Below are 7,273 nucleotides of genomic sequence, written 5' to 3'. Positions count from 1 at the left end.
TTTTGTTTTTTTTTTTCTTTTTTTCTTTTTTGCATGTTTCTGTCCTATTTTCCCAGCACCATTTATTGAAGATACTGTCTTTACCTTCACTGTATATTCTTGCCTCCTTTGTCATATTAAGTCAGTGTATTGGTGTGGATTTACTTCTGGGCTTGCTATTCTTTTTTATTGATCAATGTGTCTGTTTTTATGCCAGTGCCATGCTGTTTTAATTACTGTACTCTTGTAGTACAGTTTGGTATCAGGTAGTGTGATACCTCCTACTTTGTTCTTTCTCCAGACTACCATGGCTATTCAGAGTCTTTTATGGTTCCATATAAATTTTAGGATTATTTGTTCTAGCTGTCTGAGAAATACCATTGGTATTTTTATAGGGATTGCAGTGAATCTATAGATTGCTTTGGGTATAGTATGGCCATTTTAATGATATTGATTCTTCCTACCCATGAGCACCGTATATGCTTCCATTTATTTGAATCTTCTTCAACTTCTTTTTTCAATGACATAGTTTTCTGAGAACAGGGTTTTTTTTTTGTTTGCTTGTTTATTTTGTTTTTGTTGTTGTTGTTGTTATTGTTGTTGTTGTTGTTTTTACCTCCTTGGTTAATTTGACTCCTAGGTATTTTATTGTTTTCGATGTAATTGTAAATGGGATTGTTTTCTTAATTTCTCTTTCTGAAAGTTCGTCATTGGTGTATAAAAATGCCACTGTCTTCTGAATATTAATTTTGTATCCTGCTATTTAATACTGAATTTATTGATCAGTTCTAACAGGTTGACAGGGCTATGTCTCCTGATCTTCATAGAGTGGCCTTATGTAGTAGGTACCCTGTGGGGCCTAGTGGTACAGTCTCCCGGTCACCTGAGCTGGGTTCTCCACGTATGTCCCTTGTATGGGTCGTGTGTACCCTCTTGTTGTAGTTGAGCCTTGGTTGCTTTTGGCACATTAGTGGGAGGGGTTGACCCTTGGGCTGATTGGTTGTTATGACTGGCTGTGACTACAGTAGAGGAGATGTTGTACAAGAACTGACTCACCTTTAGCAGGGCTCTGGTAGCTGTGCAGTCTGCCTTTTGGATGTGTCATCCTCAGATGTGACCCCAGGTTGTGCTCTGGTTCAGACCGAACCTGGCCACTAGGCATGCATCCAGGACCTTCTGGGAAGGGCCTTGTCACAGGCCAAGTTCAGCCACAGCCTGTGCCCTGCCTGGGGCCTCTTGGCATGAACCACCAAGCAACCCGCAGATGGCCACCACACACACTGGGCTCGGACATGCCTCAAGAAGCCAGGCTATAAACCAAGGCTGGCTGCACTAGTGCTGAGCTTGAGGCTGCTCAGCAAGAGATATGGGGTGAGCCGAAGTCAGATGCTACTTGTTTAGGTTTTGTGAACCTTTGGGAGATTTTAAGAAAGTTGGCAGCATGAGCTAAGACAGGCATTCATATGGAAAAACCACTGAAGACGGCTTGGGTGGACCTGCAAATTGGGAGGGGTGAGGTATCAGGCAATCACCTGGGTGAGACAACCTGTGTTAGCCATGTTGATGGAATTCAGATACAGTGGCTGTCTGTGTCTATACATGGGGCCGAGGGAGGGCTCAACAAAAGAACAATGGATTCTGCCAACATTCTGTCTGGGAGAAAGCTGCTTCTCCCACGCTCGCCCTGAAGCCAGACAATTCAGTATGACTCTGGCTCCTTTAAAGCTGCTGCCCCAGCGCTGAAGCTTAGAGCATGTGAGTCCATCAGTGAGGAGGTTACTGTGCGTGGGCCCTTTGTGAGGAACCATTGTGACTCCTGCAGCCTTCTGACTCACTCAGCCACAATCTCTGCTGGTTTTCAGAGCCAGAAGTTATGGGAACTTTTCTTCCTGGCACTGGAACTCTGGGTTTGGGAGCCCGATGTGGGGCCAAGACCCCTTGCTCCTCCTGGGGGACCTCTGCAGCCAAGATATCCTTCCCTATTCTCAACCATCACTGTCGGATGTAGGACCAGCCCATTTTGCTTCTTTGCCCCTCTTACTTGAAGTGGTCTTGAAGTGGTCTCTTATGTTTTTCTCTAGTTAGAAGATTCTGTTCAGCCAGACTTCAGGAGACTCCCAGTGATGGTTGTTCTGTAGTTTAGTTGTAATTTTGATGAGATTGTGTGTGAGAGGAGGCAAACACAGCATTTGCCTACTCCACCATCTTGACCTTTTTTTTTTTTTTTAATGCTATTGAGTTGCAATAATTAACCCCTTTCAGATATATGGTTTCAAATATTTTCTCCTATTCCATAGGTTGGTTACATTTTAATTGTGTTGATTGTTTCCTTTGATGTGCAGAAGATTTTTAGTTTGATGTAGTCTCGCTTGTCTATTTGTGCTTTTGTTGCCTGTATTTTTGGTGACATGTCCAAGAAATCATTGCCAAGACCTTTGTTCAGAACCTCTTTTCCTGTGCTTTCTCCTAGAATTTTTACAGTTTCAGGTCTGATGTTTAAGTCTCTAATTTATTTTGAGTTGATTTTTTTGTATATGATATTCATACCTGTTGGGATGGCTATTATTAAAAAGCCAGAACATAACAAGTAGTATCAAGGGTGTGGAGAAATTGGAACACCTATATATTGTTGGTAGGAATGTAAAATGCTCAGCAGCTATGGAAAACAATATTACTATATGATTCTGCAATACCATTTTTGGGTATATATCCAAAAGTACTGAAATCAGGAACTTAAAGAAATATCTGAACTTCCATGTTTATTTGCAGCACTATTCACAATAGCTATGATATAGAAACCAGGTGTCCATCAATAGATGAATAAAAAAAATGTAGTGTATACATACAATGAAATATTCAGCCTTAAAAACAAAGGAAATTCTGCTATTTGCAACAACATGGATGAATCTGGAGGGCATTATTCTAAGTGAAGCAAGCAAGTCACAGGGCAAATACTGCATGATTCAACTTAAATGAAGGATGTAAATTAGTCAAACTCACAGAATCAGAGAATGCAATAGTGGTTGCCAGGGGATAGAGAGTGAGAGAAATGGGGAGTTATTATTCAATGGGTATATAATTTCAGTTATATTATATGAATAAGTTCGAGAGATTCTGCTGTACAACATAGTACCTACAGTTAACAATACAGTATTATATACTTCAAACTTTGTTAACAAGATAGCTCTCATATCAAGTATTCTTACCATAAAATAAACAAACAACGGACACAAGGAAACTCTGGCAAATGTTGGATATGTTGATTATATTAATTATGGTCATGGTATCATTGTTTCTTGCAGAACACCAAACTCATCAAATTGTACACATTATGTGCAGCTCTTTGTAAATCAATTATATCTCAATAAGGCAGTTAAAAAATGCAGCCTATCAAAATTTATAGAATGTAGCCAAAGCCATACTTAGAAATATATCTATAGCATTAATTGCTTCTATTTAGAAAAGAAGATCAAAGGTCAACAATCTAAGTTTCTGTCTTAAGAAACTAGAAAAAGAATAGAAAATTTAATCCAAGTAAAGCACAATGAAAGGAATACTAAAAGAAGAACAGAAATCAATGGAAATGATTACAGAAAAACAAAAGACCAAACTCAATAAAACCTAAAGCTAGTTATTTCAGATCAATAAAAGTGATAAGCCTCATGTCCAACTGACAAAGACAAATAAAAGGGAAGAAACAACAGACCATAGACACATTAAAAGAATAATAAGTAAATAACATAATAAACTTTACTCCTTTAAATTCAGCTACTTAGATAAAATGAACCAACTCTTTGAAAGACACAAACTACTAAAGCTCTCTCAAGAAGAAATATATATTCTAATGTAATTTGTAGTTTAAAACTTTCCAACAAAGAAAATCCCATGCTCAGATGGCTTCATTGTGATTTCTAACGAAGATTTAATGAAAAACAACAATTCTATGTAATCTTTTCTCAACAATATAAGTGGAAAATGGATCATAAACCTAAATGTTAAATTCAAAACTATAAAACTACTAGAGGAGAACAAAAGCAAAATTTCTGTGACCATGTGCTAGACAAATATTTCTTAGATATGGCACTAAAAGCACAATCCATAAAAAACTGATAAATTGGACTTATCAAAATTAAAAACTTCTTTGTGAAATACACTGTTAGTAAAATAAAAAGATAAGCCACGAACAGGGAGAAAATACATGCAAATCATATTTCTGATAAAAGGCTTGTATCCAGAATATGTAATGAACCTTAAAATCTCTATAATTCATAAACAATCCAATTTAAAATTCTGCGAAATATTTGAACACTTCTACAAAGAAGATATATGTATGGCAAATAAGCATATTAAAAGATACTCAACATCATTAGTCACTAGAGAAATACAAATTAAAACCACAATAATAATATACAATTATAAACGTATTAGAATGCCAAACTTTTTTTTTTTTAATCTGACAAATGCTCGTGAGGACGTGAAAGAACTAAAATCTTCAAAGAATATTAATGAGAAAAGAAATTCATTCTTTTGAAAGCAAACTATTTTGAAAACAGTCAAGCAATTTTTTATAGTTACGTGTACACTTACCATATGACCCAGCAATCTCACTCCTAGTTATTTATTCAAGAGAAATGAAAACTTCTTTGCAGAGAAGAACTTGCACACAAATTTTTTTAACAGCTTTATTAATAATAGGCCAGAACTTGAAACATCCCAAATGTCCTTTAATGAATGAATGAATGGATAAACCATGGTAAATTCATTCAGTGGAATACTACTCTGAATAAAAAGGAGGAAACTACTGATACAGACAACATAGATGAATCTCAAATGCATTATGTTAAATAAAAGAAGCTAGTCTCAGGAGAATACATATGTATGATTTCATCGATATGGCATTCTATAAAAGTCAAAATTATAGGAACAGATTAGTGGTTGCCAGGGGCTGAGGTGGCTGGAAGGATTGATTATAAGGAAGTAACATAAAGTAATTTTTTGGAGTGATAGAATTGTTCTGTATCTTGATTGTGGTGATTCCTGACTACAATATATGTTTGCCTTAACACATAAAACTGTACACCAAAAGGTGATTTTTACGGTATGTAAATTTAAAAATGAATAATAACAATGGATAAAAAAGATAATGTTAATAGACATATTGACCATGCTAAAGATATTCAAGGTGTTATATTAACCTAGGCTTAACTCTTTGTAAACACAGAATGCGATACATAGGTGATGTATTATCGAATTGTACACTTGAAACTTATATATAATTTTATTAACCACTGTAACCCCAATAAATAAAATGAAATAAAATAAAATAAAAATAAATGGCTTACACAAACTTCAAATTTTTAATATTGGAAATAATGTATTATATTTGAATTGGTGATGATTTTATGGACTCGTTCCAATTTTAAAATCAGATGTTTCAAGAATGAGTACTTATGAGTAAAATTTTGGTACTTTCCAAATGGTTTAACCAGTTAAATATTACTAGAGCATTATTAGAGTTGATTTTAAGTATGACGTCAAATATATAAAAACAATGTTAGAAATTTATCTGAAATATTTCCATGTGAAAATATAACCTTAGCCCTCTAGAACTTCTAAGGAAGCAATCATTCTGAGAAACTATTTTTCAATTACTTCTGAAGCAATAAATACAAAGTATTTTACTCATTATTCTTCTTGTTTGAATATAATATGCTGAGCATAATTTAATTTCTTCTCCATGGCTCAAGGTCATCATTAAAACACCAAATCCTAAAGCTGAGAGCAGCAACCTGAGAAATCTTATACCTGAGTATGATAAACAAGAGCGCTTAGTTTTATAAATTATATAAATGTCTAACCAATGTACTGTATACTTGAAATTAATAATTAAATAAAATTATATATATGTATATATGTATGTTACAACTGTAACATGCTTTACAATTTAAGAAAAAATAACTTCACATATCCTAAATTATTTGTAACAACTCAGACTGGAAGGTAAAACAAGTCATGTAACCCAATATTTTACAGACTAGAAAATGGATGCCCATAGAAATTAAGTGATTTACCCAACAATTCACAAGAGTTGAGAGTGGGACACAGATTGTCTTATTCCTATGGTTGGCATGTGCTGAATGGGTGGTACAATGTAAAGAGTATTTATCTAGGATGTCTTGGAGTAAAGCCAAATCACTTGTTATTTCAGCACTTAATCCCTTAATTCAGTTACTCTCTCTACTCCAACCCAACAAACTTCAATTTCCATAGAACTAGTGGACTGTCATTTTATCTTCCACATACATAAGAACCCAACTTTTAAAATGAAGATTATTACAACTCTTTTCATGATTTGTGTGCAAATGGTGAAAAACCTTGGCTGTGTAGTCATTCAACATATTGCCACTTAATAGATCAAGATAACTATGGTGGGTGGAGATAATGACAAATGATCTTACTTTATCTAGTTGTTGTGGTAAAGAACTTTGTATAATTTGAAAGAAAAATAGTAGATCTCTTGAACAAAGTTGCCTTCTTGCTGTTGCTACTGAATTTAAGAGAAAAAATATAAAGGCACGGTATTGTCTATTTTTAGAGTTGTTGACTCCAGAAATCTGTTTAGTACTCTTCAGCTGTATTTGGCTATTGTATCAATGGAGAAGAACGTGCTGTGCTTTTTAAGGTTTATATCATACATGGTTAAGTATAACACTTGTAGCCAACCAATAGGAAAACATTCTTATATTATTAAGGCAGGTATGTTCACACTTGGGGATCACCCATATCTTGTACTCTGGGCTTTCTGTATTAGTTACAGCCTGCAGAGAAGGATCAGACCATTATACTGATTATGCATTAATGAATTTAAGTTTACTCGTCTCCTCAGAACTCATTCCAAAGTACCTTGCTTCTAAACCACACCAGATAATCTTCATCGTCTGGCTCCTCTTGTGACTGTAGCTGAACTCTTATGCAAACGAAACCCTAAATTTCTCTGAAAGCTAGCAGCCATGGTAGTAAATATTGCTTTGATGGATATTGTCCTCTGTCCCGAACATCCTTGAAAATTCAGTCAGATTGCAGATAAGAGATTCATATATCTACATTGGTGTATGTGAATGAGATTCCGTTTAGAAAGTTAGTGGAGTTATTTGTTTCTGAATGTTTTGGGGAGAAACTATACTCTCATCTTTCTGCTGCCCTCTCCCATATCCGATTTCTTTCCTTCCTTCCCTCCTTCCTTCCTTCCTTCCTTCCTTCCTTCCTTCCTTCCTTCCTTCCTTCCTTCCTTCCT

The sequence above is a fragment of the Pteropus alecto genome, unplaced genomic scaffold, assembly GCF_000325575.1.
Source record: "Pteropus alecto unplaced genomic scaffold, ASM32557v1 scaffold175, whole genome shotgun sequence".
Classification (NCBI taxonomy): Eukaryota; Metazoa; Chordata; class Mammalia; order Chiroptera; family Pteropodidae; genus Pteropus; species Pteropus alecto.
This window is presented reverse-complemented; position numbering follows the sequence as displayed.